At 38.3% G+C, this 22,397-nt stretch overlaps 1 protein-coding gene across 2 annotated transcripts in view; it reads left to right on the top strand.

Moving 5' to 3' along the window:
* The first annotated feature begins 13,601 nt into the window (after window positions 1-13,601).
* The window catches only part of srcin1a (SRC kinase signaling inhibitor 1a), a 195,856-nt gene continuing 187,060 nt past the window's right edge, over window positions 13,602-22,397 (top strand). For both annotated transcript variants that reach the window (XM_051936423.1, XM_028819382.2), the window contains exon 1: window positions 13,602-13,829. The gene's annotated coding sequence lies outside the window, so the exon portion shown is untranslated. The remainder of the gene's footprint in view (window positions 13,830-22,397) is intronic.

Below are 22,397 nucleotides of genomic sequence, written 5' to 3'. Positions count from 1 at the left end.
GTAGTGAATGCAATCATCGTTTGTTTGTCCTTCTCCAATTCAAGTCCATCTGGAAGGACACCAAACACAGCTGTTAGTGGGTTAGGAGGGATTGTGATACTAAGGCTGTCTGAGAGGCACTTAAAAATTTTTGTCCAAAATGATGTTAGTTTGGTGCAGGCCCAGAACATGTGACCCAGTGAGGCAGGAGCTTGGTTGCAGCGCTCGCAGGTTGGATCCTGGCCTGGAAACATTTTGGACAGTTTTAAGTGAGACAGATGAGCTCGATATATAATTTTTAGTTGAATAATTCTATGCTTTGCGCATATAGAACTCGAGTGAATTCTCTGCTTTGCTACCTTCCACTCCTTTTCTGATATATTGATTAAGAGATCTTCTTCCCAATGTCCTCTTGGATCTTTGAAAGGTAGGGACTCTAATAAGATTTTATATATTGCGGAAATAGTGTTTGTTTCCTCGGAATTGAGCAGTATTTTTTCCAGCATTGTGGAGGGTGCAAGGTGGGGGAAATCGGGCAATTTCTGTTTAACAAAATTTCTAATTTGAAGATAGTAAAAGAAATGTGTAGCTGGGAGGTTAAATTTTGAACGTAATTGTTCAAAAGATGTAAATATGTTGTCTATATAAAGATCTCTGAGCATTTTAATCCCAAAACTTTTCCAGGTATTAAAAACTGGATATACTTGCGAAGGTTCCTTTGCAGAGGTGCCACTGATAAAAGGTTTTCCATCTTAAAATGCTTCCTAATTTGGTTCCATATTCTGAGTGAGTAAAGCACAATTGGGTTATTAGTATATTTGCGATAACTTTCATTTATTGGAGAGCAGAGCAGGGAATATAAAGAAGTACTACAGGATTTTACTTCTATTGCAGACCAAGCCTGTGTATGTGCATTTATTTGTGTCCAGGTTTTTATGGCTTGTATGTTTGCTGCCCAGTAATAAAACTGAAAATTAGGTAAAGCCATGCCACCTTCTGCCTGAGGTCTTTGTAGGGTCGCTCTTCGGATACGTGGGTGTTTTGAGTTCCAAATGAATGAGGTTATTATTGAATCTAACTGTTTAAAAAACGATTTATTGATATATATTGAAATGTTTTGAAATAAAAAGAGAAGTTTAGGAAGGATATTCATCTTAACGATGTTAATTCTTCCGGCTAGAGTGAGATGAAGGGTTGACCATCTATGCAAGTCTTGCTTAATTTTTTCCATACAGACGCCAAAATTTTGTTGATAAAGAGCTTTATGTTTACTTGTGATATTTACCCCTAGGTATTTAAACTGATCTGCTATGGTAAAAGGTAGGGTGTCTAATTTATTATTATATGCTTGTGAGTTCACTGGAAAGAGTATACTTTTATTCAGATTAATTCTAAGACCAGATATCTTTTGAAATTCTGTTAGTGCTGTTAAAACAGCAGGGACAGTGTTTTCTGGGTCCGATATATATAAGACCATATCATCTGCATATAAAGAAATTTTCTGTTCCAGTCCTTCTCTGACAATCCCCTTTATCTGATGAGAATTTCGGCAGTGAACCGCCAGTGGTTCAATAGCGATTGCAAACAACAGTGGCGACAAGGGACATCCTTGTCTGGTACCACGTTCTAGTTTAAAGTAGTCTGAGCAAATTTTATTAATACAAACTGAAGCTTCTGGACTGGTATACAGTAGTTTAATCCAAGCACAAATATTCGGGCCAAACCCAAATTTCTCCAATGCAGTGAAAAGGTAATTCCATTCGATCATGTCAAATGCCTTTTCTGCGTCTAATGATAGTAATATCTCTGGGGTGTTTGATTTTGCTGGTGAATATATAACATTAAACAAGCGTCGGAGATTTGAAGATAGATGTCGGCCTTTAATAAATCCAGTTTGATCTTGTGATATTACCGAGGGCAGCACTTTCTCCATCCTTCTAGCTAGGATTTTTGAGAGTATCTTAACATCATTATTCAGGAGTGAAATTGGTCTATATGATGCACATTGTAACAAGTCCTTATTTTGTTTAGGAAAGACGGTGATTAATGCTTGTCGAAATGTTTGAGGTAGTATTTGGTGGTCTTTAGCTTCTGTAAATGTTACCAATAAGAGTGGAGCTAGCTGAGTGGAGAATTTCTTATAAAACTCTACGGGGTAACCATCAGGGCCTGATGATTTCCCGCTTTGTAGTGACTTTATAGCGTCTAGTAATTCTGTTAGCGTTAGAGGTTTATCTAGTTCCTCAGCACTTAAAGCATCTATTTGTGGTATTTGTGAATTATCCAGAAATGCATTAGATTGCGTGTTGTCTTCTTTGGGCTCAGTGGAATATAAAGACTTATAGTAATCTCTAAATGTGTGCATTATTTTATTATGGTCGATGATTTCTTCTCCATTCTTGTTGGTGATTACTGGTATTGCATTGTGAACTTCTTGTTTATGAATTTGTTGAGCTAAAAGCTTATTAGCTTTTTCTCTGTGTTCATAGTAATGCTGTCTAGACTGTGGACCATATTTTGTGCTGAAAATGACATCCTTAGTCCATAGAAGCCAGTGTGATGTTCTCCACTGCAGCCTCCTGGGGAAGCAACCAGAGCACAAAAGAAGCACAATGCCTAAACAAATTTATCAGGTAAGCCTGTTCCATTTCTGACCAAACCCTGGACACACTGGAAACTATTGTGGGATAGAGAATGATTGCAAAATTGAATGGCATCAATCCATCAAGAAAAATCTCCTCCAGGAGGCACTCACTTGGAGCACTTTTAGCCACAGGTTCATTCCACATTGGTGTGCTAAGAAGTATCTCTGGGGGTCTTTTCTACCCACTGCTACCAGGCAATGCAATGCTTCCACCCGATGTACTCGTTTATTTACTTATTAATTCATTTATCGATTGATTGAATTATTGGCTGTATTAGCTGTCCTGCGCATCTGTATCCTTGTTTTTTATGTTTCTGCTGCTGTATGCATTTGAATTTGCCAATGGGATTAATAAAGTTTGTCTAATCTAATCCTTATGATAAAAAGTAAACCAATAGGTGTCTTTGGCAAAAATGATCAGAAGAACTTTGAAGTTGTTCATGCCATGTCAACCAACCTCGAGGGGTTCACCCAAGGGATCAAAGTTACTCCTTTTCAGAAAACTTTGAAAAATGGGAATCAGTAGTACATGCATGTAGATAGTCATTTTGTGCAATTTTAAGGTTACTGATCATGAGCAGGATATTTTTGATATTTGAATGTTTACTGATATTCCTAGCCCTCTTAAGAACCACTCCCAGAACGTTAAACATGACAAATGTCCAGCATAAGTATGTGGGATGCCATTTCAGAGTATTTCATGGTCAGTGATTATGAGTATGATGTTATTTTTGATCCTTTACTAGGAGTGTAGCCCTCTTTGAGCCCCTATCAGAGGGTGGGAAATACATTTCTATGACAATGGAGAATATTTAGACTTTAAACGTTTAAACTGAAGCACACATTTTAATACTTCAAATACTTGATGCAACTATTCTTGTTTATTACTTACTTCTTCCTCAAGAAGTAAATCATCAGTTTTCTTATGAACACCTCAAATTAGTATCACTTGTAATAATTAATTCATATATTTGATGGACTTTCTTTGCAATTACTTTAGTCATACACCATGTTAATAGCAGACAGGTCCTTTAACCCAAATGGGATGTGACCCCACAATCCACAGGTTTTTGGAGGGTTATAGATACATTTGCTGAAACTCTTTTGAAAACTTATATAAACAGCAAGAAAACCCCTCCAGCTCTGTAGTCTCCTTCCAACTGATGCTCAGTATATTTTCATAACTTGTTGAGTTTAGCTTATTGTCACATTGTGATGGACATTATCCCACTAGAATTGAGCACAAAGCTGAAACCAATTCTGGATGTTACACCAGTCCATTACACACCTGCACTCACTTCTTGTAACAATTTATATTTGCTATGCAGGTTGAAAATGTGAGAAGAAAATAAAATTCTTGGAGAACAGGTAGAACATAGTGTACAAATGATTTTATATAAATAAAAACATCTTGGGATAGAGCAACTGATTTGCAGTAAATACTGAAAATGCAGCAGTGTCATAGTTAATAAATTCTGATTATTATTCATTTAGTACCCTTCACTGTGAGCAATATTAAAGAATGTTATACAAAGTTTTTACTGTTCTGGTACAAGATTACTTTATTAATGCACTGACTGTAAATGACAATTTAGGTATGAGAGTGATGTTTTCAAAATGCTATAGCTTAAATTTGGATCTTATGAACTGAATTTCAAACTTGGGTTAAAGAGAGACATACGGTATGGGTTAGACTGTGTAGGGTAATGATAGGCCCAGTGTAATTAAGGTTTTCAATTGCATGACGAGGGTCTGAAATATATTTTGCTTATCAAACATATTTATACAAGTTAAGCATGGTATACTACTTTATAGTACAAATACGGTCTTGAAGAAAACAGAGAAAGGTATGCCAGAGTGCCTATGTCATCTGTGGTGATCTCTGATTTGACATGGAATACTCCTGTGAAATTATGAATGCCATATCCTTAAAAATAAAGCTTCACTGAGCACATTCAAAAAGCCTATTCAAAAATATTTTTATTTTGTTACTTTTTTCCAATACAAATACAGTCATATGAAAAAGTTTGGGAACCCCTCTCAGCCTGCATAATAATTGACTCTACTTTCAACAAAAAAGATAAAAGTATTAGGTCTTTCATTTCCTAGTAACATCTGAGTACTGGGGTGTTTTCCGAACAAAGATTTTTAGTGAAGCAGTATTTAGTTGTATGAAATTAAATCAAATGTGAAAAACTGGCTGTGCACAAATTTGTGTCCCCTTGTAACTTTGCTGATTTGAATGCATGTAACTGCTCAGTGCTCATTACCTGCAACACCAAATTGGTTGGATTAGCTCGTTAAGCCTTGAACTTCATAGACCGGTGTGTCCAATCATGAGAAAAGGTATTTAAGGTGGTCAGTTGCAAGTTGTGCTTCCCTTTGACTCTCCTCTGAAGAGTGACAGCATGGGATCCTCAAAGCAACTCTCCAAAGATCTGAAAACAAAGATTGTTCAGTATCATGGTTTAGGGGAAGGCTACAAAAAAGCTATCTCAGAGGTTTAAACTGTCAGTTTCAACTGTAAGGAATGTGATCAGGAAATGGAAGGCCACAGGCACAGTTGCTGTTATACTCAGGTCTGGCATGCCAAGAAAAATACAGGAGCAGCATATGCGCAGGATTGTGAGAATGGTTACAGACAACCCACAGATCACCTCCAAAGACCTGCAAGAACATCTTGCTGCAGAGGGTGCATCTGTACATTGTTCTACAATTCAGTGAAATTTGCACAAAGAACATCTGTATGGCAGGGTGATGAGAAAGAAGCCGTTTCTGCACTCATGCCACAAACAGAGTCGCTTGTTGTATGCAAATGCTCATTTAGACAAGCCAGATTCATTTTGGAACAAAGTGCTTTGGACTGATGAGACAAAAATTGATTTATTTGGTCATAACAAAAAGTGCTTTGCATGGCGGAAGAAGACCACTGCATTCCAAGAAAAACACCTGCTACCTACTGTCAAATTTGGTGGAGGTTCCATCATGCTGTGGGGCTGTGTGGCTAGTTCAGGGACTGGGGCCCTTGTTAAAGTCGAGGGTTGGATGAATTCAACCCAATATCAACAAATTCTTCAGGATAATGTTCAAGCATCAGTCACAAAGTTGAAGTTACGCAGGGGTTGGATATTCCAACAAGACAATGACACAAAACACAGTTCTGAATCTACAAAAGCATTGATGCAGAGGGAGAAGTACAATGTTCTGGAATGGCCGTCACAGTCCCCTGACTTGAATATCATCAAAAATCTATGGGATGATTTGAAGCAGGCTGTCCATGCTCGGCAGCCATCAAATTTAACTGAACTGGAGATTTCATATGGAAGAATGGCCAAAAATGCCTCCATCCAGAATCCAGACACTCATCAAAGGCTATAGGAGGCGTCTAGAGGCTGTTATATTTGCAAAAGAAGGCTCAACTAAATATTGATGTAATGACTCTGTTGGGGTTGCCCAAATTTATGCACCTGTCTAATTTTGTTATGATGCATATTGCATTAATGTCACTGCTGAAATACTACTGTTTCCATAAGGCATGTCATATATTAAAAGGAAGTTGCTACTTTGAAAGCTCAGCCAATGATAAACAAAAATCCTAAGAATTAAGAGGGGTTCCCAAACTTTTTCATATGACTGATATATACTGTATATTATATACCAGTAGTGGCGCACTTGACTTGAGCAGTCATGGTTTTCATCGTCTTTCTCTGTACGTTTACCATTCGTTTGCTCAGAGGTTGATACACTTGATTACGTCAGTGTTTGTGTTGTGTTGTGTTTTAATTTTCCACTTAAGCTGGCACTCAAGTCTTCAATCTGCCTCAAGAATGATGGAAGATATGAAGAAGTAGGGGAAGTGACGGCAAAGGTGGTAGGGATGAGAACGGTGCCCGTACACCAGGGGTGTGCAAAGCCATTCCTGGAGGGCCGCAGTGGCCGCGGGTTTTTATTCCAACCCAGTTGTTTAATTAGAAAACAATCCTTGCCAATAATTACATTTCATGGCTTTTTAGTGCTTTAACTCTGCTATGTCAAGTCATTCTCAAATCCTAGATTTTTTTTTCCATTCTAAAGATATCCAAATATTTTGAAGTGTAAAACGGATGGGTAATTCTCAATCCTTGACTTTTTTGTCTTCTCTTTCCTTCCAAGTATTTAATTAAACCAAATAGTGCATGATAAATACACACAGGCGTAAAGGGTAACAAGCAAAATGGATAACTGCTGGTTTCTTTTGTCATTTGCATCTTATTGCTAATAAGGAGCAATTAAAAACCAAGAATGCAGCTGTTTAAGACTTAAATAAGCAATAAGGGTTCAAAATCTTAACGAGGGAGATAACTAAAATGAAGCAGAAGTGTTTCTAGAGCAATTAGTGCTTCTTATTAAGCAATTGGGTTGGAACAAAAGCCTGCAGCCACTGCGGCCCTCCAGGAATGACTTTGCACATCCCTGCCGTACACCATGCGCCGCACGGCCGCCCTGCTGGCCGCTGCCGATAGTTGATTCTACAATAAAATAAAAATAAAAAGAGGAATAACCTTGGAGGTCAATCATCACCACAAAAGCAGATAGTAGACATCACGTAGTATATGAGTACCGAAATTCAGGTCAATAGGTCAAACAGTTTGCGAGCTACAGGTGATTTAAAATCCCAGTCAGACAAACAAACAGCCACGGTAGCGTATTACAGTACATATAAAGATAGAGACAAAGTAAATCAATTCATGACATTATAATGTGCATTTTAAGTTGTAAATTGAAGAACCAGTTGCACAAAACATTTTTTGAAATGTATTCCTTTTATTTTATCAGTTATTATGCTTTAAACAGTGCTAATATGAGGGACGTTCAAAAAGTTTCCCCACTTTTCAAAAACAACTTACATCACTTTTCTACATAGTCACCTTTATTTGCGATGCAATTTTTCCAGCATCATACCAGCTTTTTAATGCCCAATTACTACTCATCCGGCCTTCACCGTTTGCAACCAAAATATAAAAGTGTGGAAACTTTTTGAACGTCCCTCGTATAAACTCTCTGCCCAACATGCTCCATTTTTTTTTTGCAAAACATTGATTCTGGTTTTTAAGTTGAAATACCACCGGCATACTGTCCTTTAAAATGTGTTGCCTTTCTGCATAGAGCCACAAACACTGCTTTTGCCAGATGTTATCTGCTTGCTACCCACCTATATGTTGTTAATTCTATTAATTTGCAAGAAATGAAATGAAAAAAAGGAATACACAGTAATTCTTTGTAGAATATGGACATGAGCTGAATGCTTTATGATGTTTTAGGTAAAATAAGCAATACATGTTTTATTAAAAATTGTTCTTTAAGTCAAAGGCCAGGCCATGGAGAAATAAATTTACAGACTTGAACTTTATTTCCCTAAAGATTTTGTCATGGGTATCTCAATATTTCACTTTAAGATGGAAGGAACAAGAGAACTAACATGAACAAAGTCTCAGTATAATATCTATCTTCTCCTGATATGTGTTAATAAATTACTTACCCTTAATAAACTGAATTCCTCAGAGGAACCATGGCAGTTTGATATTAATCATTTACAGAGTGTTGAAAAGTGATCAGTGTATCTGAGTAAATTTTTGAATTATCTCAAACCTTGTCTAAGTGTTAACATTTGAATATCAAACAAAATAGACAAGGATTTTATCATGTTAAAAAGTCAGTGAACATAAAAAGTAATACTGTAGCTGTTTTATTTTATATGTAACTTTTCACAGAATGCACCTTCACACGAGTTTATAAAATATACAGTTAAATTAATTGACAGCCAACAATGCATAGTGCTGCACAGTTACAACTGCAGTCTTTGTAAGAATCCGTGCCTTCATGCTTTTAGAAAACATACAGTATGCTAGTATACTGGGGATGCAAATAAAAGTTAACGTTACTTCCTTTTTGACAGAGTTAACATTAAAAGACAATTACAATAACTAAGAGAAAACATTAGAAAAGTAGTATAGACTGATGAGAAGATATCCAAGAAATGTACACAAGGAAATGAAAACTACCCTAGCAGTATTTGGAATAAGGCTGAAAATAACTGTGGACAGCATTTAATCCATCCAGTCTTCCTTAATTAAAAAATACTGGTCTAGTAATCTACTGATTTTTATTTATTTTTTTTCCTGCTCTTCATCTTTATGCTTGACATATACTGTATGTATAGATTTTCGTAATACATAGTGCATATACTATTTTAATTGGAAGCTCTTTTCTTTGGATGAGCCAAAATGAAGTACCATATTTCTGAAGGTGATTGTGTGAGGTAGAGCAGCTGAGTGGGTTGGGTTGGACGTCCTTTGATAGGCGATCCCTTGTAGTTTTCAGTTGGCAACATGCCTTGGTCCGGTGTGCACCGTGCTTTCGCTGTCAAAGTGTTCTCCATCACTACGCAACGCACCTTCTGAACGCACTTCAGCATTCCTCCTAACAATGATGTCCCAAATCAGAAAACAATTCTTCAGTAGGTGGCTAAATTTAGACACACAGGTACAACATTGAACAGAAAATCTCCAGGCCGTCCTCAGACTGTACGAACGCCTGAAAACATCCAAGCTGTAAAGGCATCCATTTTGCAGTCTCCTAGACGTCCAGTGTATATACTGTTGATTTTAAACAGTGATATAAACAATAAAAGAAAGCTAATAGACTGACATAGCTTGTTGGAGAAACTTGAAAGCTCAAGTTCACAAAGCCGCACAGTGCCGAAATAAAAAAGAATTTGTCAGATATCAAAGTCGCCGTGAAAAGGCGAGACGTAGCCCACCATCTGAGTGTCATATGAAACCTTATTAGGGTACAGAGAAAAAAAAGGCACACAGTGGGGGAAAAAGCATGAAATCTCAACTTCAATCTCGAAATTTCCACTTTAATTACGTAGTTCATTTTGTCATTACAGTAGAACATCATAAACTTCATCTTAAAATTGTTTAATTAACCAGTTTCTCAAATCACATCGTAATTAAAGTAGCACGTTAAATGCTTTGCTTTGTGTGTGGTGTTCTATGTGCTCTTTGTGTGTGAATCACTACATGCTTCTTAAACGGGCTTTCTCTTCCTCCGTCAGGACACAGAATCCATTACATTGGTGATATTACAGCTCTCGGAATAACTAAAATACTGATATGTATACGTGATATCATTTTCATGATGATAGGAGTTAAAGCACGTTATTAAACATGGGAACACGGTGGCGCAGTGATTGTGTGCAACCTTCAATGAAATAATTTATTGCAGCAGTACTCAGGGGCGGCTCTGGGCTCGTGGCGGCCCTGGGTAGAGAAAGAATCGGTGGCCCCTTTTCCCGCCAATGTCAATATGGTATCTTATGTATGGCGGATAGCCATGTCCGTTGTGGACAATGCATAGGCGCCTCGTGCTCATGACACAAGCATTTAACTTTTGCCGAAATATGCCGCTGCGTTTTTAGCTGTGTCGTTATTTTCTCTTTCTGTTTTATATTTAATATATATTGGCGTTGCGGCCCCTGGGATTTGGCGGCCCTGTGCAGGTGCACAGTTTGCACATGCCTAAGGCTGCCCCTGCAGTACTGTCTCTTTCAAACGTACTAACCTCCAATTCCTGTCCTTCTTTTTCTTTCTCCAAGTAACCGATCGACACACAATCAGCTCTGCAATAGACGTTAAGCCATCTGTAAGCTTATAATGCAGATTCTTCAAAACTTTTAAGGAACATTGAAATATCTTCGTAGTACATGTTTAATTATTCTATCGTTCACGCCTGTTCCAGTGAAGCATATAGTGCTTTTATCTGTATAATATAATAAACATATTTTGCTGCATTTCATCTTAAAAATGATATCGTCATCATATGTTAATACGCGCTTTATAAAGTGGTTCAGGTTGTGCAATATTATAACTATAGTGCAAGTTTACAGTGAAGTGATTGTACTTATAAGTCCAAACAGTTCTACAAGGAGCAGTTGATGGACTGATCGAGTGCGTTTAGAGCTCTTGGGATGAAACTCTTTCTGAACCGCGAGGTCTTTACAGGAAAGGTTTGAAGCGTTTGCCGTGTGAGAAGCAGTTCAAATAGGAAGCATGACTGAGGCAGCATGTGCTTGATGCTGTATACCGATAATTCTGTTTCCGGTCAGCTGCTCCGAGTGGTGCAGTGAGAGTAATATGGAAAAAGATGATCTGCTGTGGCAACCCCTAACGGGAGCAGCTGAAATAAGAAGAAGAACGTGCAGTGAGAGTAACAATATTAAAGCAGTTATGGTATTTGGAATAGTTTGACCATTCCGTTGACCATTCTATTGTTACTGGTTAATTACAATCAGATGCATTAAACTACTAAACAATATGCGGTTAATTTCAGTGTATTTATAAAGCCGTGTCAGGGACGTGGATCTGAAAAAGAATGATAAACCACACAGGAACAGTAGCACTGCTTTGACGCTAGGTGCCGCCAGTCTTGCGTACGTCAAGGTATGAGGTACCGTGGAAATGTGCGTGGCTTTAAGCCAAGTTGAGGTTTTATACATTGCGATTTGAACGTGGAAACGGGCTTAGGCAACATTTCTGTGCGTACGCATCGTTTATACACGAGGCCCCTGGTGTCAACAGGATGGAGCAACAGCTCATATGGCACAGAGAATACTGCAAGTTTTGCTGGAGATGTTTCCGGGGAAGCTGATCTCCGTGCACGGCGATGTTGGGTGGCTTTCACATTCGCCTTATCCTGCTCCATTTAATTTCTTTTTGTGGTGCTCTCAAGTTTCACCACAAAATCGCCACTATTCCCTCTGAAATGGCCAAACGAGTCATGGGAGCGTTCAGAAATCGTCTCGAAGAGTGTATTGGTAATGATGGCCACCACCTTGAAGACATCATTTTTAAAACAGTGTATACCCTTTCTTGTGTCGTAATGAAATTAATTTTATCTTGTAGCGTTTTTGTAGAATAAACGGTAGAAATGTGGTACCTCTTTTTGGCTCACCCTATATTTTTTAAAAAAATGTTTGAAAAGGTTTCAAATGCTTTTTATGTTTTTAGCCCTCCTCTTGCATTTTTACTAATGGACTCCCTAATGTGCTTAAACTACACAGCATCTTCTTTTGGGTCAACTGTCTGCTGTTTCCTCAGTACATTGTTTTGTGTTCTTCGGGGTAGTTTATTTCCAAGCTCACCCATGTAGTGTATGTAAATACTGCATTCTTATTTTGGTATTTGGTACTTTTCTATTTTATGCTGTAATGTACAGTAATTTCATTTGATATGTATAGTGTCCAGTAGTAGTGCATGAATGGCATTATGTAAAGTAAAAATTGATTGAGTAATAAATATAGTGACATGATAGTGTCCTATTTCTGTTGAAATTATTTTATTTGCTTGCCAAGTCAACATGTTTATTAATTTTACAAATTCTCTCGTTGTTGATTTTCTAAAGATATGCTGCTATCACCCAAATGTCAGTAATGTATTGTCTTTATCAGGATCATGTGATCATGTGTCCTGTGATGGACTTCCTCCCTGCTTTTGATTGCTTTTATTCTTGCATCTGATGCTGCTTGTGTATGGCCCATGAATTTGACTAAGAGGATTCAGAGAATGAATAGAATGAATGATTGATAAATATATATATAGTGCAACTGGTATAGATTTCTTCCACTCTATGTACAAGGCAGTTTTACAATCCAATCTTAATTAAAGCACCAAGTCCCTAAATAATATTTTCGGGGTTATTTGCGCAGAAGAAAAATATGAAAACCATAACCTGTGTGAATGGTACTGAAATAATCTAATACAGTCAGTCATTTTCCAACCCACTATATCCTAACACAGGGTCACGGGGTCTGCTGGAGCCAATCCCAGCCAGCACAGGGTTCAAGGCAGGAACAAATTCCGGGCAGGGCGCCAGCCCACCGCAGGGCACATACACACACAGACACACACACACACACACACACCCACACACCAAGCACACACTAGGGACAATTTAGGATTGCCAGTGCACTTAACCTGTATGTCTTTGGACTGTGGGAGGAAACTGGAGCACCCGGAGGAAACCCACGCAGACACGGGGAGAACAAACTCCACGCAGGGAGGACCCGGAAGGTGAACCCAGGCCTCCTTACTGCGAGGCAGCAGCGCTACCACTGCGCCACCATGCTGCCCCTTAATCTAAAATAGTTATTGGCAAATATTTTGAAAGAATTCATTTACATTTTCTTATTTGGCTGACACCTTTATCCAAGGCAAGTTACAACGTTTATGAAATAATTGGTTACGTTTCTTTTGATTTTCCATTTAGAGCACAGGCAGGTCAAGTGACTTGCTTTTATTCCCACTGTGTTAGTAGTGGGATTTGAACCAACAACTTCAGGGTTTGAAGACCAAAGCCTTAACCACTACACCACACTGCATGGCTACATTTTTGAATTAATAATAACTTGACAAAAATATTGAAAGATCTATGAATACTTGGTAAATGCTGTCTAGTGATTGGGGAGTTCTCTAGATTCCTATATTTCTCACAATAAACGTTATTGGTGTACTAAATGCTCATTATGTACCATAAGGTGACTGCCACTCGTGCTAACACTGCTTTGCTCATAAGCCACACTGCTGCTGTTTCTTGTTATTTTATTTATTTAACAGGCTCTATAGGCGTTCATGTCCATATTTTCTAACCACTGAAAAGCTTTGCCTTCTTTTCATGGGTGAATGCTTGTGCACTGTGCAGAAGCAGGTCCATCTCCTGTCTGTTCCTTGATTACCATAATAGCTCCCAGCGTGAAAGCATGTGTTGCCTATAGCAATGCAAAAGGGTACTGTATCTTTAAGAGGGAGAGAGAAAGCAAGAGAGAGAGAGAGAGAGAACATTAATCTATCATGAGCTAATTTTTTGTTCATTCTTTGGGTGCTGAGCATCTTTCTCTCTCTCTCGCTCTCTTGCTCTCTCTCTCTCACTCACGCACGCAAGCACACACACACACACACACACACACACATAACCGTCTCGGCTATCAGTGCACGATTGGACCTGAGCCATCTCGGAAGAAAGAGAGAAAGAAAAGGAGGAAGGAAAGAGCGAATAGAAAAGAGGGCAGGCAACAGTATTGCCCAAGACAAGTGGGTCGTGTTGCAGAATGGGAAATGCACCTTCTCAAGGCATGTCAACCCTATCTCCATGCATACTTAAGTAGCAGGTATTTTTATTTGTGTGTTTTCCAACTGCTGGCTATAAGATATCAGGGGGATTTTTTGAAGGCTTGTTTCCTTAAGAGATTTTTTAGCAAAATAATAGTTTGTATGCATACAGAGGCAGGCATACAGATGGACATATTAAATTAAATGATGTATGGACAGGTGCATATGTTATTGCATTTTTGTGAATAGGTTGGTTTGACTTTGAGAATGTGAAAAACAGGGAAGGCTATGATGATAGATGTGTGGATTTGTGGACAATACAAGGAGTATAATCTTGGAGAGAGCTATGCTTAAAGATGAAACATCTGACTAAATAGAAGAAAACTAAGAAGATACAGGTATTACAAATGTGGATATCATGGTGAATGAAAGGCAGAGGTGTGGTACAATTGAGAAGAAAGCAGAAATGAATAGCTGTTGCAGGGATATTTCACTTTAACCATGAAAGAAACCTATTGAAGAAACATGGAAATGACAGTGTTTTAGCTTTCAGATGAGCAAGCATTTGCTCATCAAAACTGGCTAATAATCACAGCAAATCAGAATGGGGGATGAAATCTGTCATGCTGATCATGAAATACTGACATAAGACCAACTAGGTACAGCACTGGCACAGTGACAAAGAGATGTGAAACAGTCCGAAAGGCAGTTATTCTTCTGGCTTGCAGATATAGTTTTTGTAATTTCATCTTCTGAACACGGTATTTTTGTGTGCAGTGTTTGCTTTGCAGTCTCGGAGGACTTCCCTGGTTGCCACGGAGAAATATTTGTTGGAGAGGGACCAGGGAGGAGAGAGAGAGGAAGGGACTGTCTGAAGGTAGCTGATAAGAGGTGAGAGGCAAGAAGGGACAGAGGAGGAGACAGCTGACTAGGCAACGTAATCAAATTTGCAGTGGGACTATATTGTAAAGGGGCCGGACAAATGAACATCAAAAGAAAACAGGAAACCTTTTAGTGTGGAAGCTAGGAAATGGATAAAATGTTAATGAAAAATGGGTAATGAAGAGAAACCTTAAAAAAAGCACAACAGGCTATTAAAATGAAAGATAAATGGCCATATAGGCAAATTTAAAAATGAGTGAATTGATAAATTGGGCATGTGGACTAATGAAGGAATTTTAGTTGTTTTCTGTTTTTGAGTTCATATTTGTATGTTTACTGTAAATTATTACTGTTTCGTCATTAAGAATTTTATGAATTGTTTCATTTGAGAACGGCATTAAACAATCAGCTTTTTAATCTGTTGAAGTAATTTGCAAACAATTGTTTTTTGTTGGATAGTTTATTTCAATATTTGTTACAAGCACTGTACATAAGTTTAGGTTTGAGAGGATAATGTTTGTGACGTTACCCGTGGTAGTTTCTGCATGCTTTTTGGATATTTATGTTGGGCTTATACTGTAGCACTTGAGAGGTAATTACAAATAACATTGTGCTTTGATCAAGAGTGACATTCTTAAATATAGACTTTTTTTTTACTTTAGCAGTACATTATACATATATATATTAATTTTGTGAATACATATAAATATATATTTATTGGACTAAACAAATCAGTCTGAACATTTGGACTCTGGGTTGATACCCAGCTGGTGTGCTCTCTGTAGGTTTATATGTTATTTCCGTATTTATGTGAGTTTTCTCTCCAAAGTCCATACATTCTCTTAGGTTGATAAATTGGTATCATGTGAGTGTCCAATGACCTGACTTCCCATTCAGAGCAAGGACATGCCTTATGCTGTTGTAGCTGTATATTGGTCCAAGTCATCATGAGCCAAAGCCCATTCTGATAGAACATTTAGGCAGTGTGCTGCTTATGTGGGTAAAGGTATTTGCTAAGTTCATGGTGCATTGTAAATGTGTACAATCGCATTCATAATAGAATTGTGACTACTTTATTGCATAAATATTTAATCTCTATTGTCTGTACTACATGTGTTCTTATAATAGTGTATGTGCAGAGGCTGGGCTGCTAGCTGTTTTCCAACTCCACAGGTTTATTCTGATGCAATCTGACCTTTACCACACTTACTCACTGGAAATTTGTCAATGTGTGTTTTCTTCTGCATATTTTGTTCCTTAATTGTGTGCAATATTTTTGATAAACTGATTAGATTTAAAAATTGAACTGAACGAGAATGAAGACACTCAGTTCAGTTACCATCTCTTTCCAGCTGTGTGGAATGTGCACATTTTTCCTGTGTACGTATAGATTTTCTCTGGATGTTCAGGCCTCCTACTACATCCCAAAGATGTTCATGCTAGGCTCATTAGCCAACTATGAGGATTCATGTGTACAGTGAAAACCTGACATCCTATCTTTTGTCAATTTTTCTTGCACTGATGTCGAGGTAACCTATAAAAAGGCTGCATTCTTGTAATGGAAAGGCAATTGGGCACAATTCCAAGATCAGTACCTGGCTCAGTTACTTTTTGATGTTTACATGTTCTAATTGTCTTAACATAGGTTTTCTGTGTACTTTAGCTTCCTTCCTTCTACATTCCAAACTTGTGAATGTTAGATTAACTGATGATTGAATATTGGCCTAGTAAAGGTGTAAATGTATCCTGTGAAATAACGGACTCCTGTACAGTTATTTCTTGCCTTGCATTAAGTGAGGAGGATGCCATCAGGGTGTGATTCCATATGATCCTATATTAGAAGCAGCAATTCAGAAAATAAATAGATTCATGTACTTCCTTTTGCTCCATCTGCTTATCTAGTTCAGTGCTTTGGGCAGACGGTACCTATACTGGCAGCACGGGGTGAAAGATGGGCTCCTAGCCTGAATGAGGTGCCAATCTATTATAGCACATACAGTATGTTTGTACCCACTTACACTTGGCTAGTTTCGAATTGGCAGTTAACCTATCGCTCTCACGTTTTTGGGATGTGGAAAGAAATCCCACTTACAAAAGCTTTACAACACTGGATATAATATTTGGCTAAGCTGGTTTCTCTGTGTGTTTTATAGGTTTAATACATATTACTTAAGGTTCCTCTAAGGTTGCTGATTATCTAGTTCCTAGCAGGGAGATTGGGAGCTCTGAACTGGTAAAGTGAAGTGGTTTTGAGTGTGTGCACTTCAATTTGATATTTTGCTTTGTATACTGATACTTTGGGGATGGCCTTAGTTTCCTTAACTGGGAAGAAAAATTAAAGAAAATAGGTGGTCACACTTAAAATGCACTCACAAATCATTTGAGTATATGTTTCAACTAGGGGGCTCCGCCCCCTGCTCGCTTCGCTCGCCAACCCCTGGTGTTGGGAATGAGAAAGAGCGTGATGTATGAATGAGATATAGAATAGTGTGAAGGTGTAGATGATGCAAATAGAAAGCAAAGAATAAAGTGTGTGGCACAGTGTAAAGGTTTATTGGAAAATTTCTTTGTACACGCCGTTTAAGTGTAAAAGGTAATTCCAGGTCAGAACTTGTAAGGTCAATGAAGATGGTTATTGTCGTGATCATAGTCAAGTTTGTCAGAGCTTAGAAAGAGTTGTGTCTCTCCAGGAAGTAATGCAATGACTTGGGTATTTATGTTTTCCACAGTAATATTTTTTGGACATAATATAGTGCGTTGTGTTAAAAGGGGCATTTGGTCTAATGAGATTGCTGTTCCAAATCTGTCTGTAACTAAGTCGGCGCAGATAAAGGCTTGAGGAATTGTAATAATATCTGGGTGAAGTCTATCTGTATTGGTGAGTGTACCATCTTCCAGTTGTAATAACCAATTGTTATGATCTGGATGTGGACATCGCATGTTTTGTACTAACTGTATCTTTTGAAAGCAATGCCAATTGTCTGCGTATTTTAAGGTGCACTGAACAATAGCTGAGCGCATGGAATGTGGAACAATAGCTAAGCACTGTCTAAAATCTCCTCATAATAAAAGTACCTTTCCTCCAAAGGGAAGATTATTATTCATAAACGTTTGTAGAAGTTTATGAATGGTGTTGAGTAAGTGAGTGGATGCCATTGTACATTCATCAATAATTAACAGTTTTGCAAGACAGATGTCATGTGCAGTGCCACTGTTAATGTTCATAGTGGATATCGATTTGTAGGATCTAATGCAGTTGATAAAGATTTCACTTTCAGGTACATCGTTAGTTAGAAGCTTCTGTAGATATTCAGGATATGAATGTAAAGGAGGCAGTCTAATTTGACCGTTTTGATAACAACGTGTAAATTCATTACTTGTATTGCCAGTTGTTTCTTCAGGGAAGTTAAGTGAATGACAATGATTGCAAATGACATTCATTAATCCCAATGAATTTTCCTGAATAGTGGACTCATTATTGAACGCGTTGTCAGCTAACTGGCGCAATCGTTTAGCAGGTGTCTGTCGTTGATGTCCGTGACGTGTATGTTTTGCTTGTGCCGTTTGAGAGGCGCGTCATTGTATGTCCAGTATTTGGGATGTGTTGTTTTGGAGCTGTAATCGATTTGCCTGTGAGGTGTGAGAAGCCCGTTGTAGTTTACAGCGTGCATTGTTTGTATTGAGCCTTGCCCGTTTTTGTATGTCGGTCAGTTGAGCTTTCTCTTTTTGGAGCCTTGCCTGCTTGTTTTCCGTCATTTGAGATGCGCGGTGTAGACGTCTGCGTTTATTTATTTTGTCCCCTCGCTGCCGTTTCTGTATGTCTGAGACGGGAGGTGTTTCGTTTTGAAGCCGTTCCTGTTTCGATGCAGTACTGTGAGATGCACGCTGCATGCGTCCACGTTCAGTGTGTCTGTCCATTTGGGTTCGTTTCTGTAACTGTGTTAGTTGAGCTTTGTGTTTTTGGAGCCGAGACATTTTTTCTTCCAGAGTTTCAGAAGCGCGTTGGAGCCGACGTGTATTGTTTTTTTTCATGCGGGTTCGTGTGTTTGGTCCCATTACTCGAGCCGTATCGGTTTGTACCCGTGATCGTGAATTCATGAATTGTTTGTTCTTCAGCGTTAGAAATATGGATAAGTAATAAGAAGGATCGCACTCACTGTTAATATGGAGCCTTTTCTGCGGTTGAACGGTTAATAGTGCCTCATTGTAATGAGATCCACCTATGCTGCATAGTGTGAATTGTGTTTGGTCCCGTTATCCGAGCCGTATCGTTTTGTACCCGTGATCGTGAATTTATGACTTGTTTGTTCTTGAGCGTGATAAATATGGATAAGTAATAAGGAGGATCGCAGTCACTGTTAATATGGAGCCTTTTCTGTGGTTGAATGGTTAATAGTGCCTTATTGTAATGAGATCCACCTATGCTGCATAGTGTGAACGTGTTGAGATGGCGTATGTTTAATACAGACGGTTCATTTAGAAATGGGACTTTGTGTGTAGATTTGTGCATATTTGCGTTGTTGATTTGTTTCAGGGTACACTGTTCCAATGCGATGCAATATTTGTCCACATATGCAAAAGCAGTGTGGGCCATTGCCTTTTGGTGGCCTGATATTTACTCCGGTAGATGCAAAAGCAAATGAACTATTGTAGGATCTAATGCAGTTCATAAAGTTTTTACTTTCAGGTACATCGTTAGTTAGAAGCTTCTGTAGATATTCAGGATATGAATGTAAAGGAGGCAGTCTAGTTTGACCCTTTTGACAACAACGTGTAAATTCATTGCTTGTACTGCCAGTTGTTTCTTCAGGGAAGGTAAGTGAATGACAATGATTGCAAATGACATTCATTAATCCCAATGAATTTTCCTCAATAGTGGACTCATTATCGAACGCGTTGTCAGCTAAGTGGCGAAATCGTTTAGCAGGTGTCTGCGGACGGTTCCTTTAGAAATGGGGCTTTGGGTGTCACTTCTTATTGATGTTAGTGTGTTTGTGGGTCTGAATCGTCGTTGTTGTGAACGTTTCGTGTGCCATGTCCGTAGTCTGTCCCGTTTCGTCTCTAATGGGCTTGGTGTGGCGGTCACGGCTTCTTTTTTTTGGTGTGGTAGGAGCTTGTTGAATCCTCCTCTTTGTGTGCGTCCCGTTTCGTGTGCAATGGGATTCGTGCGGCGCTGTGTGCTTTGCCGGCGTGTGTGTGGGGGGGTGTTGCTTGGAGGGGGTGGTGGGATTGGTGGGGCGCGAGCATCTTCTTTCTTTTTGTGTGCCAGGGGCTTGTTGAATCCTCCTCTTTGTGTGTGTCCCGTCCGTTGCTTGTGGGGGGGGGGGTTGGTTGCGGGTTCTTTTTTTTTGTGTGCTAGTTTCGTGTGCAATGGCTTTCGTGCAGCGCTGTGTGCGTCGCCTGCATTTGACTCCTTTTTTCTGTGCTGACTCCTTTTTTCTGTGGTCGCGGCGCCTCATTTCTTTGACCCCTTTTTTCTGTGCTCACTCCTTTTTTCTGTGGTCGCGGCTTTTCTGTGGTCGCGGCCGCCTCTCGCGGCGCCTCATTTCTTGGGGCGCCTGCGCACTACATCTTTTTGCGGCTACGGCCCATGGCCGGATGTCCCTGCGTCCATCCGGTTTAGCATTCTCGGTTAGTAATGTGGATGCTACAAAAATCATGTAGTGTGCATATTTTGTTCTGGGACTATTTATAAATGTTTTCCTTTCCAAGTCAACATTTTCCTATTAATATATAAAGATCTTAGTACAGTATTATTTTTGTTTGTTTATTTACTTACATTAATTATGACTCACTGTAAACCGGTAACATGCTATGTGTGGTTGTCTACATTGTCTGCTACTGTTGGGAATATGAAATGCCTAAATAACATTCCATTTACAGCTGAAATTTTCAGAGAGCTGTATGCTGATAAATAGGAATGCGTTACTGCATATTGATTATGCAATCTGATAGTCATATGAAGATTCATTAAAAATTACACACACTCATTGATTTTCTTCATCTAATAAGTTTGCTTGTGATATTTTTGTAATAAAAGGTTTGGAATCTGAAATTAGCCTGAAAGTTTTACTATATCATGGGCTCATGCTGATTGTCTATTAGCTTCTAAGGAGTACCCATTTAATTCCAATTTTTTTGGTAAAGCATTTTTCATTGAGGTTGGGCTCATAGTGCTCTCACACGTTGCCAGCTATAATATTATATATATCATTTACACAAACTAATGCACATTATCTTCAACACATAATTAGCAGACCAAATTCAAACTGATAAACATAATTATCATGACAAATGTAATATCTCATTCTTAATATTAAACTTACAGTAGAGGAAAGGAAAGCAAAAACTCTAAGTCAGTAGCATTTCTGGAGAAAATAAGCCTCTGGGATGGTCCATGGTCAGTTTTAACAGACAGATTAACAGTTCTGTTGACCTAGGCAACTGGTTCATCACCTTCTCTTGGGCATTCTCTAATGTAAGCATTAAATATGAAAATTAAATCCTTTAATACTCGAATCCAAAGATTCCCATGATCTTTGTTACTTCCCTTTGGTAGGAATAGCAGCTTTTTTGCATCACAATATAAGTAAAGTTGAGACAAAAGGTCCAACCGTGTATTCCTTAAAAATCTAGATGTCAATCTCCTTATTCAAATGTAACAATATGCACACATTATTTAAGTAGTATTACAGGCAGCCTCTGCATCATCACTTTTCTTAAAATCATTCCTGTCTTTTCTGCAAATCTTAAGCCTATGCTGATTGACAGGGTATTGTATAGCTACTGTTAATGTATTTTTTGGGTGGGGATTGATAGGGGAAATACTTCATTCTGAGGAAACAAAATTATGTAAAGATATTTTTCAGGTAAGGAAGACAGAAGCTTTAAGGTAAGGTTGCTATGCTCCCTAACTGTGACTTTGGAAAGTGGCAGATGAACATGCAAATGAGAATTTCACTCTACTCAGTGCACATAATGTTAATGGCCCATATGGGCTTTTTGATATTTAAAAAAATCCGAATAAAAATATTATTCATGAGTGAATATATGATTTGAAAGATTTTCAGAGAAATTTCTCTGGGTTCTACTGCAGTTGATGTGTGGGACAAATCCATGAGAGAAAATAAATGGACAAGAACAATTTACTACACTCGAGTACATGTGTTATTCCTGCATCATGCTAAGTGAATAGTGACTAGAATTATAATTGATATAATATTGGTTCTTTTGTTTAGGAATAATAATTTTCTTGTAATCATGAATTCTTTTATTGTTTAGTCTGTTTCCCCCTTTTACTAATTACCAGAATGAAAAATATTGATTGCAAAGCTCTGCAGTCAGCCTTGTCTTTCAGGTTTCTGAAATACAGCCACCATTATAAAATGTTAGAAGAAAAGCAGTGATATTCTAATGATTTTGTAGGAAATTCTAGAATACTGCAGAAATTTATTATTGAAATTATTTAGAACCCTAAATCAGAAAACATTGGAACAGTATGGAAAATGCAAATTGAAAAAACACAGTGATTCTTAAATTTACTTTGACTTTTACTTCATTTCAGACAGTGTGAACCCAAAATATTCCATTCTTTGTGTGGTCAGCTTCACCTCATTTGTTAGTGTACATCCATTTCTGCATTTCAGGCCTGCAACACATTCCAAGAAAAGTTGGGACAGTAAAACATTCTTCACTTTGTAATGTTGACATTCCTTCTCACAACACTTGAAAGACATTTTGGCACT

The sequence above is a fragment of the Erpetoichthys calabaricus genome, chromosome 14 (assembly GCF_900747795.2).
Source record: "Erpetoichthys calabaricus chromosome 14, fErpCal1.3, whole genome shotgun sequence".
NCBI lineage: Eukaryota > Metazoa > Chordata > Cladistia > Polypteriformes > Polypteridae > Erpetoichthys > Erpetoichthys calabaricus.
The sequence above is the reverse complement of the archived record's forward strand: the minus strand, read 5'-3'. Positions and strand labels throughout refer to the sequence as shown.